This window comes from Haliotis asinina, unplaced genomic scaffold (assembly GCF_037392515.1).
Source record: "Haliotis asinina isolate JCU_RB_2024 unplaced genomic scaffold, JCU_Hal_asi_v2 scaffold_39, whole genome shotgun sequence".
In the NCBI taxonomy this organism is placed as follows: Eukaryota; Metazoa; Mollusca; class Gastropoda; order Lepetellida; family Haliotidae; genus Haliotis; species Haliotis asinina.
Window position 1 is genome coordinate 152947 of NW_027133911.1, and position 13526 is coordinate 166472.

Below are 13526 nucleotides of genomic sequence, written 5' to 3' on the forward strand. Positions count from 1 at the left end.
AACATTTAAATTTTCACACCAGTTTATAACACAGAAAGATGCCGACAAATGGATCCCCTACAGTAAGAGGCTGATAAGCAGACTAAATTGTAAATCAGAGCTGGCCGCGTATTTCCAGTACTCACTCCCTCTGTCAAGTGTGACTTGTCGGGTACCGGTCGGGTGGGTAATAGATCCAATTCTGACTCCGTACACTTTGATTGCAATCATATTCTTGGGTAGAGAGTATGATCACACACTTACTAACACACTACACCAGGGAGGTGTATGTAAAGGTTTGGTTTACCCCTCATGACACCAAGGGCACATGATACAGTTTTCATTAATACACCATAGACATACCATTCAGTTGCCAAATGTACGTGATAAGTTTCCTTTGTTCTGGTGTATTAAGCAACGGGATTAATTTGTATGTGTATCTGAACAGTAGACAAAGGGGAGGTAATTTAGAACATTTGGTGGAAGAGTATGCTCCCTTTGGTGTGCTTTTTGTCTTATACAGCATTGTGAATTGTTTGCGCCTAGCTGGATACAAGGCCAGGGAAACTGACTGACAGCATATATGATCATTGCAGGGAAACCATTATTTTAAAAAAAGATATAAAGTATTTACTGCAATAATTAAAAAGTTCATGATAATGAATATGTTTGTTGAAGCCAAGTCTTCCAAGATGCCATATGGTGCAGACATCTCAGTGTCACTCAGATCAGTCAGGGTGTTTCTTAGTAAGTATTTCAAAGGAGTTTTGGTAAGATGTTCCTTTGCGCAGGAATCTGCTTGATCTGTCTGTGAGGATATTGACCCAGCAACAGATTGAATGTTTCATTGGCAATCTACCTGTGCTCTGAGGGTGTCAAATAATGACCCTGCTACAGGTTGAGTGTTTCAGTGGTTGCCCAGCTGTGTTCTGACTAACTGGATTGGGTGGTCAGACTCGCTGACTTGGTTGACACATGTCATCCTTTCCCAATTTGCGCATATTGATGCTCGTGCTGTTGATCACTGGATTGTCTGGTCCAGGCTCGATTATTTACAGACTGTCGCCCTGTAGCTTGAATATTGTTGAATGCAGTCTAAAACTCCACTCCTCTCCGCTGACTGAGGGTGTCACAGGTATGAAAGGTCTTATCCTAGGGAATTAATTTTACTGACAGCCAGGAAGATCGAGATGTTGTTAAAGATCTGTAGTGCCATTGTTTGAAACCAAATTTACTGACAGAGGTAAGTGTGTCTTACATGAACATTCTGACATTAATATTTTTGCAGTACTTTTGTCAATGTGGTTGACCTCAAACACCAGCTGACCAAGCAGAATTGTCCTGGATTAATTTCTTCATTCCAGTTTCGGGGCATAAGTCAATATGAAGAGTTAAACGTTTGGATTCCAATCCTCTGACTCAAATACTACAGAAACCAATCTGAAGTCTCGCAGTCACTTCCTTCATGCCAAGCACTGTTGTCTATATTAGTTACATTAGTTGAGACACTTACTTGGTGGCATGACACGACAATGGGGAAACTACTTGTGTACTCTCCTGTGTTTCTCCATACAAGGTGCTGACTTTGTCATTTGCATGGGCGCCAGTCATTCATCATTAGTATTATTTGTCGTCTTCAGTTTGGGACACTGTTAGGGTAGCATGCTATGGGTGTAACACCCCTTTAGACATCTGTGGGTTAGGGTGCCATGCTATAGGTGGGTTACCCCTTTAAAGGTGTTAGGGTAGCGCTATGGGTGTAACACCCCTTTAGACATCTGTGGGTTAGGGTGCCATGCTGTGGTTGGAGCACCCCTTTCAGAGTCTTAGGGTTAAGTTGCCATGATATGTGTGGGACATCCTTACAAAGTCTTAGGGTTCGGATGTCATGGTATGGGTGGAGCACCCCTTTTAGAGTCTTAGGGATAGGGTCTGATGGTATGTATGGGACACCTCTTTCAGTGTCTTAAAGTTAAGGTCTGATGGTATGTGTGGGACACCTCTTTCAGTGTCTTAAAGTTAAGGTCTGATGGTATGTGTGGGACACCTCTTTCAGTGTCTTAGGGTTAGGGCAACATGGTATGAGTGGGGCACTCCCTTGACGCTCGAGGGTTAGTGTGCCTTGCTATTGGTGTGACATGCTTTTCACATTCTTTGTGGAGTTAGGAGCCATGTTATGGGTGGAGGTTGACATCCCTTTCAGTATTGAAGAAGATTTGGGTTTAATTCCCTATATGGGTACAATGTAAAGCACATGTCAAGTGTTACTGCCATGATATTGCTGGGATACTGTGAAAAGTGAGATAAAAATAAAACCTCCCACTCCTGTTACTGTCAATTCTATTTTTCTTTGTTTAAATGAAAATGATTCGTACATAGCCTTAAAAGGGAGGGATGGCCTCCGTGTTTGGAGCACAACTTGAAATCTTCTTAATATCATTCGGCAGAATATGTGAGATAGACCTCAAGGTGGTGCCTTTTGCTATTTACAGAGTTTTGGCATTTACATTTGTCCCGTTTTCCATGGAAACGATTCAGACTTAGTCTTGAAAGGGAGGGGTAAGCTTTGTTTCCAAAGCACAACTTGAAAACCATTTGATATTGTTTAACAGATCTTGGCAGATATATGAAGCAGATCTTGAAATGGTGCCTTTTACGTTTTACAGAGATATGGCATTTATGTTTTTCCTGACTTCCATGAAGATGATTGGAACTTAGTCTAAAAACACATGAAGTAACTGTCAGATCATTTGCCCTTTCAGATATGTTGGGCCGGAGGGATATGTCATCTCCGGATAACTCTTGTTTGTTTTGCAAATATTTTATTGTTTTTTCTTGAAAAATATAGTTACATCTGTCAGAGCATTTAAAATGGACATTTTAATGCTTGTATGTCCTCCAAGGAGGACTTCTTCTGAAAAGAATTTCCCAATTTGCCATTAATGGTTTTCATGAACACATACACCACTGTTTATCAGCCACATGTAGTTGATCAGTTTTCTTTATATTTTTGGATATTGCATCAGGGGATTGATTTGTATCTGAGCAGTAGACAAGGGGGAGGTAATTTAGAACATTTGGTGGAAGAGTATGCTCCCTTTGGGGTGCTTATATGTGATTCAGCTTTGTGAATTGTCTGTGCCTAGGACTTGGCCTTAGCCCTGGGTAACTGAGTGACAGCATACATAATTATTGCAGGGATATGTAAAAAAAAAGACATCAAATATTTTCTGTAATAATTAAAAAAATAATGATTATGAATATGTTTCTTGAAGCCAAGTCTTCTGAGAGAGCAGCTACCATCGTAGACTAGGTAGCACTACAATGTCACTCAGGTCAGTAAAGATGTGTGTTTGTAAGTACATCAAGGGATTGTTGGCAAAAGGACCCTTTTCACAGGAAATTACTTGATCTGTAACAGTTTGTATGTTTGTGTGGTTGTCCAGATGTGTTCTGAGGGTGTCTGAGGTAATGACCCTGTAACAGGTCAAATGTTCCAGTGGTTGCTCAGCTTTGTTCTGAGGGTGTCGCAGGTACAGAGATCCCAACCCCCCTACCCACCGACCCCCCACTGTCAAAAGAGGCCCGATCCCACTCTCATGCTCACTCCCAACTTGCAAATTCAGGGCTTGAGACTTGCTTCAGGCAAGGCATCACTCTGTTTACATTTGATTCAGGTTTGGCATCTCTGTAGGTACCAAAAGTGTGATCCCAGGCTTGTAATAGTACTGACAGCCAGTAAGTAGAGATGCTGTTCAAGATTTGTAGTGCCGTTGTTTGAAACCAAATTTAGTGACTGTGTGAAGTGAGTCTAGCATGGATTCTCTCAGCATTAATATTATTTCAGCAATGTGGCTCAAACACCAACTGACCAACCAGAATTGTCCTGGATTGAATACTACACTCAAATACTACAGGAACAAATCTGAATTCTCACAGTCACTTCCTTCAGGCTTAGGGTGCCATGCTATGGGTGGAACACCCTTTAAAGGTCTGAGGGTTAGGGTGCAAGGCTACTGGTGTAACACCTCTTTAAATGTCTGATGGTGATTATGCCATGCTATGGGTGTAACACCCCTTTAAAGGTCTGAGGGTTAGGGTGCCATGGTATGAGTGGGACACCATTTTCAGAGTCATAGGATTAAAGTGGCATGTTGTATGTGGGGCATCCCTTTAATGCCCAAGGGTTATTGTACCTTGCTGTTTGTGTAATACCCCTTCCACTTTATTTGTGGCGTTACGAGCCATGTATACCTGGGGTCTATTCTGGAATAGGCCATACTTTACCCCCAGGCCAGATAATACGCCTACAGAAAATAAATGATTAAGAATGCTGTGATAATTTTCTTGTACTTTTCACACAATTAAACACTATTTACAATGCTAACATGGGCTGATACATTCTCCAGATACAGAGCATAGTAAGAGTGGGTTTTCAAGCTGAAACTGGCAGGGTATGTCAGCCACTGCATTGACAGCCAAACGGCACTGTAAATTCTGAGCTGGTACACCGGGATTTCATTCCCTACATGTTTGCAATGTGTGAAGTTCATGTGTGGTGTTCACGCTGTAATATTGCTGGGATATTGCTGAAAGCAGCGTAAAGCTAAATCCTCCCACTCCGGTCTCTGCAGTTGTACCCCTCCACACATGCTGTTCCTTCACAAATCCTCTGACCTCTGTCAGCAGGTTCCTGGATAAGGAGGTCCCAAGTTACACATTTGAAGTAAAATGTGCAACAGTATCCTGTCAATAGTAGTAGGACTAAGATATGATCAGTGTCTACTGTTAATGTATAGCGGATGTTGAAGTCTCCCTGGTGTTGGTTGATGCAACAGAAGTCAGTTATATCATGGCACTGTGACAAAATGTTATTTTCTAGTAAACTTAAAGGAGATTATCATATGTTGTTGTCATATTGAAATGTGGCAGTAAGGTTTATGCAGTGCAGTGACATTTGACCAAAGTACTAATTGGTCTGATATAAGGTTGGCATGTCTCCTTAAATATCTGCTTTACTGAAATTGTCATCAACGCATGTTAGAACTTCTCAGTATTATCCCTTATCCGTACCACAGACCACTATCTTGGTCAGTGTTGTAAACCAGCCACCCCTGTACTGTACACTGTCAGTCTTAAAGGGAGGTAGGGTACATTGGTCAGCTTTGTACACCAGCCACCCCTGCACTGTACACTGTCAGTCTAAAAGGGAGGTAGGGTACACTGGTCAGTGTTGGACAACCACCCCTGTACAGTACACTATGTGTCCTAAAGGGATGTGGGGTACACTAGTTAGTGTTGAACACCAGCCACCCTTATACTGTACACTGTCAGTCTTAAAGGGAGGTAGAATACATCAGTCAGCTTCTGACACCAGCCACCCCAGTACTGTCCCCTGTCAGTCTTAAAGGGAGGTAGGGTACAGTAGTCAGTTTTGCACAACAACCACCACTATACTGTACACTGTCAGTCTTGAAGGGAGGTAGAGTACATCATTTGTGTACACCAGCCCAGTACATTGGTTGACAGTGTTTGGTATCAACCTCCTCTGTACTGTACATTTTCTTAAAGGGACTCTGGTCAGTGTTCATAATCATTACTCTTTTTGGTCTCCATGAAGTTCATCGATGTGAGACAGACAGGATGCACATAAGCCACACTAACAGTATGATTAAAATTCATCCAAAATTCTTTTGTACTTGTGAAGTTCCAAAGCACATAAAATATATTAGTATATTAATTATGCTATGATTCTAAAGTAAAAAAATTAAAGACATATATTGACTGCGGTTTCTTTCAATTCTATAATTATTTACCACTGGCAGATGTTAATGAAAATGTTAATGCATTTGTAAAGAGGACCACTTTTTCAGTTGATTTCCAATCTAAACTGTATTTCCTCCCTGTTGTTCAGTGTAAGTATACATCCTTTTACCACCAACTGCGCTTGCGGGTGGCGCCACAGAAATCGAAACCCAGCCATGAATGTTTGAATATCATCCAGGTACCTGTGAAGTAAAGATAACAAGTCCCAACATCCGAAACATGGGAATTTTGCAGGACCGGTAAAACAACTGACCAGCCAGTCCTGTGGAGAGGCTAGATTTTCTACATCTTTCCTACACTACAGTAATCGAAACCCAGCCTAGAATTCTTAGATATCATCCAGGTAGTCAAGGGATAAAACAAAAGCAACAACCAGCTGACCACGGGAATTGCTCTGGGTCAGTGTTGCTTTTTAAAAAAAAAAACAGCTATGATGTCAGTTTGTACAAATCACTGATTTCATTAAGTTTTATTCTGTTTTCACTCTGCTTCACTGGCTTCATTTCTGCCACCTGAAGCAAGGATAACAAAAAAGTATTAGGCTAACAACCAAGCTTGTATCCTAGTAAAACCCACAATATCCTGATGCATCTGGAACTCACTCTTACTCACTCACTCACTCACTCACTCACTCACTCCAACATTTACATCACTTTCAGCTTTTCTTCCACAAAAAGGAACATAACACCTGTACTTCTGGTACGTACCACCTGTACTTCCAGTACATACCACCTGTACTTCCAGTACATACCACCTGTACTTCCAGTACATACCACCTGGACTTCCAGTGCATACCACCTGGACTTCCAGTACATACCACCTGGACTTCCAGTACATACCACCCGTACTTCTGGTACCTACCACCTGTACTTCCAGTACATACCACCTGGACTTCCAGTGCATACCACCCGTACTTCTGGTACCTACCACCTGTACTTCCAGTACATACCACCTGGACTTCCAGTGCATACCACCCGTACTTCTGGTACCTACCACCTGTACTTCCAGTACATACCACCTGGACTTCCAGTGCATACCACCCGTACTTCTGGTACCTACCACCTGTACTACCGGTGTGTACCACTTATACTTCTGGTATGTACCACCTGTACTTCTGGTATGTACAACCTGTATTTTCGATACATACCACCTGTACTTCCAGTGCTGACATTGTACTTCAAATGCAGATAAATTGTACTTCTGGTGCTGACAAAATTGTAGTTCCGGTACTGACAAATTGTACTTGTGGTGATGCTGACAGAATGTTACTTCTGGTGCTGACAAAAATTTACTTACTTCCAGTGCTGACAGATTGCACTTCAGAGATTTTTGCTACAGTTGTTGAAAATGGTGAGCCAAAAAATAGACTTTTTGAGCTGAAAGAACAGTCTTATGCTGATGGGGTTTTACATGCTGTTAAAGGTGCACTTTCAAATGGTTGTCAAGATAACGTCCAGGAGAAATTTGTGGGTTTCTATACAGATGGTACCTCAGTTTATCTTGGTTGTGGAAATAGTGTAGCTTCATAGGCGAGTCAAGTTATGCCACATCTGATTCATTGTATGGCACATAGACTTGAACTTGCTCTTTTGAAATTATAAAAGAAATGCCAAATGGTGATTCATGTAACAGACTGCTGACACTTGATTTGGAAAACATATCATTTACGTCCCAAAAGTAAAAGCAAGCTCAAACAGATTGGAGATGAGTTGGTAGCCAGGCTTTAATCCCCAACACCTGCCATAGGCACAAGGGTGTGTCCCACACATTGACAAGTACTTGAGACTTTTCCTACAGGGTGGAAAGGATGGAAGTTTGGTGACTGAGTTTGGACATCTGTGTCTACACATTTGGAATAACTTGTTGGAACACGCAAGATTGCACATGTCAAGGGACGTGATACAAAAGTCCTGAAGCATATGCCCTCTCTGAAGTTTATTGCCTTCTTCTCATGTCATAATCTCACTTATACCTCCTCACCAAGGATCCTTGCAAAACCGACTTTAGTAACATCTTACGCCTTGTGAAAATCATGCTTGTGTTGCATATTAGTTCAACAGAATGTGAATGGTCTTTTCTGCACAGAAAAGAATAAAGCCTGATGTTCACAGCAGTTTGACTGTGGACAGGTTATCGGATCCAAAATGGAGTAGTGGAAAGAGGAGGCCAATTTGTGCACAAACCCCATCTTGGCCAGAAGACATAATTTGTGCAAGCTCCAATGCTTTTCAGGCTGAAATGACAGCAAGACTTGAAATGACAGAAATTTTCACGTTGTTACATGCTGGATAAACTCACTCACTCACTCACTCACTCACTCACTCACTCACTCACTCACTCACAAGGTTATTACAGCTGAGTGATAAACAATGTTAAACTGAGGCTCTTGGAGTATACTGTTTAAAGAAAATGATTACTCTCACAACATGATTTTAATCTTGAGTTCTTTGTTTACATTGAGAGTGTTTGAGATGTGTCCAGTCACGTGAGAATGGCATGAGTAACTTGGTGAATTTCCTGAATCTGGTCACCAATTTTGAGTCCTGATTAGATAATAGCATTTATGGCTGAAAACCTGTATATCGGTTACTTTAAGCCTGTACTTGCACGTCGTACATCTGACACTTACATCCTGTACATCCAGGACTGATTTCTTGTAATTCCCATGCTTGTAGCCTGTTCATCTGGTACTAAAAAGCTGTACATCCGGTTCCTAGGTTTGGTACTTTTGGTACTGACAGCCTCTTCATCCAGTACTAAAGCCTGTGCATCTTGTACTTACAGTCTGTACATCTGGTACTAAGAGCTTGTAAATCCGGTACTGTACCTTCTGTACCTCCAGTACTTACAGTCTGAACATCAGGTACTTAAACCCTGTAAATCTGTTACTTACTTCAGTATATAAGGTTCACACAGACTGTATATCCGGTACTTGAGTTTGTAGGTCTTGTACTTACAGCTTGTAAATCTGGCACTAAGTGTCTGTAATCTGTTAGTGACTCTCCAATACTTAAAGCCTGAACATCCGGTACTGAAAACCTATACATCCAGTACAGCCTGTACATTTGGTATTGAGAGCCTAGCTGTACTTCCGGATCCGGTACTAATATTGTGTGCATCTGGTATAACAGCATGTCCATCTGGTACTGACAGACCGTATATCTGGCACTGAAAGCCTTTATGTCTTGTATTAACAGCCAGTATATCCAGTACTGACAGCCTGCAGTATATCTGGTAGTATCAGTCTCTACAGCCTGTACTGGGCAAATTCAACTTCTGGCACTTAGGAGTTCTACTTCCAGTCCTAACAATAAGTATTTCCAGTGCTGACAAATACTACTTCCGGTATTGGAAAACTCAACTTCCGGTTGTGACAAATTCTACTTTTAGTATTGAAAAATCCAATTTCCGGTTCTGACGAATTGTACTTCCGACACTGAAGAATTGTACTTCCGGTTCTGACGAAATCTGCTTCCGGTTCTGATGAATTCTACTTCCGGTTCTGAAGAATTGTACTTCCGGTTCTGACGAAATCTTCTTCCGGTTCTGTTAAATTGTACTTCCGGTTCTGATGAAATCTACTTCCGGTTTTGACGAATTTTACTTCCGGTTCTGACGAAATCTACTTCCGGTTTTGACGAATTGTACTTCCGGTTCTGACGAAATCTACTCCCTGTCTTATGAATTCTACTTCCATTTTCGACGAAATCTACTTCCGGTTCTGAAGAATTCTACTTCCGTTTACGACGAAATCTGCTTCCGGTTGTGATGAATTCCACTTCCGGTTCTGACGAAATCTAGTTCCGGTTCCGACGAAATGTACTTCCGGTTCCAAGGAAATCTAGTTCCGGTTCTGAAGAATTGTACTTCCGGTTCTGACGAAATCTTCTTCCGGTTCTGTTGAATTGTACTTCCGGTTCCGACGAATTCTACTTCCGTTTTCGACGAAATCTACTTCCGGTTCCGACGAATTGTACTTCCGGTTCTGATGAAATCTACTTCCGGTTCTGACGAAATCTTCTTCCGGTTCTGTTAAATTCTACTTCCTTTTCTCACAAAATCTACTTCCGGTATTAAAAAAAAAATCAACTTCCGGTTCTGACAGACTGTAGATCCGGTCTTCCAGTGCTTTTAGATCGTACTTTTTGCACAACAGGAGGCCTGTGCATCTTCTACTAACCACCTGTACAAGCGGTTTTGACAATGTGTACATGTTGTACTTAAAGCCTGGTTGTACTTGTGGGTAAAGCCTGTACATCCTGACCCGTTCGATGTATGACATAGATGTTCAGACTCCAAACAACAATGAAATGTGTCATGAAGATAATGAATAGTTTGAATGTCAAGAATTTGCCAGTCTGACGCACATCTGACCACATTAGCTGTTACAAAACCCCCTGAAAACAAGCTGCTTGTGTGCACCCGAGTATGTAGGTCTGTCACACAGTTAGCTGTGCAAGTAACAGTGTAACTAATACAAGCAAAGACGTTTCCAAGAAACACAAGGTTTTAAAGGGTCAAGCATGGCTTTGAAGTTTTTTTCGCTATAATTCCGTTTTAAATGGCTACTCTGGAGATATCAAGTGAAATGAATACACAGCTTAGATTGTCAAATAGTAACTAATTTTTTACCTTGTATAAGATATAAGGTAAAAAACTAAATGTGCCTTCTATGATCACGTGTGTGTGCATACGTACTTATATTCTGTATTTCATTTTATTAAAAAGACGGTAAATGAACACCACCACAATCGGAATTGCGAACAAACGAGAGGTTTTTTTTAAGGGTAAAATGTTTGCTTACATGTTCATCAAGGAACATGTGCCCTAGCCTAGCAAAAGCTTACGATCATCATGCAGAAGACCGGGTTCGTTCCCCCACATGGGTGCAATGTGCGAAGCCCATTTCTGGTTCCCCGTTGTTGTATTGCTGTAACTTGGCTAAAAGTCAAATAAAACCATACCCACCCACTCACTCACTCACTCACTCACTCACTCACTCACTCATCTGGGAACAATCATATACAGAGACCAAGAAGTGAGATATGCCACATATGCCCACTGTGAACGAATTTTGACTTAATCAGTGGCCCTTTTCCATACCCAAATTAATCCTTAAAGTATTGCTGTAATTATTATATTCAAATGTCCGTATTTCCGCCAGAAATACCCCGAATGCATCGACAACACTTATACATGTACATCTAGTTAATTACTACGTCACGTGACCGTCGCAATGGACTGGTTGTATCAGTGCTTCAAAGTGATTGTTTACTTTGTATTCGTTTAACAAAAGAAGTCGGCATAAATTATAGTATTTGCAGGTAGTAATGCATAACACAAACACCATAGACAACACAATGCAAGTTTTCAAGAAACACAGTACCACTTTAACCATCTTCCAATCCGTCCACCTTGCAGATTTCAGGTTAAACGTATTAATTATTACTTTCGTCGTCACATATATGCCCACATCAGACGACGGTTCGTAGGTGGGGATGTACAATCGACAAGTGGACAGTGGTCAATGTACTTACATACGCGTTACATACGTTCTTACATAGTTGTTTTCGCAAACAAGAAACGTTATTTACGGTGGAATCCAGTTCTGCATATGAGAGCATATCTTTAGTAAATCTATAACATATCTTTACAAGAAATAAATAAACAGTTCATATGCTCGAAGTAATGCAGGTTTGCTATAGTTTAGAGTTTTAACAATGGGTAACGGTAACAGACAGATTACATCAATTTGTATTTTGTTTGTTTTCAGAGAGGAGGGTAGACGAAAGAGAAAATATTGCCAGAGCCCCGGGTAATGCCTCTTGACTCTTCATACTTGTTTGAACAACCACATCTGTGTGTGTATTTAAAGATGAAAAGAATAAAATAGAGTCTTAACTCTGTACAAGATTTTGTTCTTTGTGATGGACTGTGCGTTTCTGTGTTTAGTTTGTAAGACCACATGTAGCAATATGACTGCGGTCTGTGGCAGTCCAGTTAATTACTGACACGTTGAACAATTGGCATAAGATGAATGACATGACTCAACCAAATCAGGGAGCCTGACCACACGATCCCGTTAGTCGTCTGTTGCCCGGATCTAGGCCAGTAATGATTTTGGTTTCGTCTGGGAACAGCTGAATTTGTCAGTCGGCTTAAATGTATTCATGAACAAAATTGGTACAGTTCCCTTCAAAATGACCGGAAATCTATGTTTTATATTTATTTGAAAATATCACTGTCTGTCCAGGGAATTGAATGTGATTGACACTAAAATTTACACTAAAATATTTAGCACTCGCGCAGTTTAGATGTTTTTCACATCATTTGCGTATTGAAACTGTAAGATATTGTAATATAGATAGAAGTGATAGGTTATGTTTACAGTGCGATGAAGGTTATGTTGAGGATGAGTACCACCTTCTCATTGTGTGTTCCAAATTCAAACCCCCGCTTGAACCCATTTACGAAAAGAGTTTCATATCAAGTAAAGCCAAATTCAAACTCCTTATGTCACCATCCGATTGTAACCTTATAAATAACTGAAAATAGTAAATAGCTAGTTGTTTTATTACGCAATGCATCTAAGATGTTGAAATTATCAATCTATACTGTACACACCACGTTTTACCATACACAAAGCAAAATGTGTAGTTATGGGCCGATGGACGACACTTCTGTAATAAAAGAATTGAATAGACCAGCAATAGGCCGATGGACGACACTTCTGTAATAAAAGAATTGAATAGACCAGCAATAGGCTGATGGACGACACTTCTGTAATAAAAGAATTGAATAGACCAGCAATAGGCTGATGGACGACACTTCTGTAATAAAAGAATTGAATAGACCAGCAATAGGCTGATGGACGACACTTCTGTAATAAAAGAATTGAATAGACCAGCAGTAGGCTGATGGCAACAAATTCTGTCCGCCTAGGGTGTAGTGCTTGCCACTCGTATGTTATGGAAGATTAGCTGGACACGCTACGCTACGCTACGCTATGCTATGCTATGCTATGCTATGCTATGCTATGCTACGCTACGCTACGCTACGCTACGCTATGCTATGCTATTACAAGAGGTGAACATAGCATATTTTCTTCCGTGGTCCAGTCGGAACTGTTGCACTGCCGCCATTCAAAAACGTTCAAATTGTATTATGTACAGTACTCTATGGTGCGATGCGCAGCGTGCATGTGCACTCGTAATCAGGGGATTCGAAACTACAGTGGTAGAACATTTTGGACTCTATTGCCGGTTGGGTATGTATGTCTGCATATGTGCCCACAACGACATCTCCTTTTAGTAGTATTTCCGTGGGGGTGTGAACACGACTGGGTTGATGAAGGGCACGGTTTGTAGTGTTGATTCAAATTGTATTAAGTGTTTGAATATTATCATATTTCAGCCACCTTGCCGTTTTCAGTTTTGCAGACCTTCTAGGACATGTCAGTGTCTTGCCATGACAACTGGGTACAAGTAAGTACAGTTGTGACTAAGAGTACAGAGGCCAGATGTATGACGTCACGCCGCTAGCTATGACGTCTGGCCCGGCGACCAACCTCGCAGCGTGTCATCTGTAGAAAGAAATACGTTTATCCTTTGAGTCCTGTACTCGGGGAAGAGATGCATCTTCACGCACCCTTTGCCGTTTTCTATTTAGATATGAATCTTTCTGCTGTCAGTATTTTGACATAATGTAGTTCTTACGGTAAA

The 13526-nt window shown here is 41.1% G+C and overlaps 1 long non-coding RNA gene across 1 annotated transcript in view; it reads left to right on the forward strand.

Annotated features, from left to right (window-relative positions):
• Positions 1 to 11711, forward strand: part of LOC137270085 (uncharacterized) — an 84211-nt gene extending 72500 nt beyond the window's left edge. Inside the window, exon 3 of the long non-coding RNA XR_010955095.1 lies at positions 11579 to 11711. This is a non-coding gene — a long non-coding RNA (uncharacterized lncRNA). The remainder of the gene's footprint in view (positions 1 to 11578) is intronic.
• The last annotated feature ends 1815 nt before the right edge of the window (positions 11712 to 13526 follow it).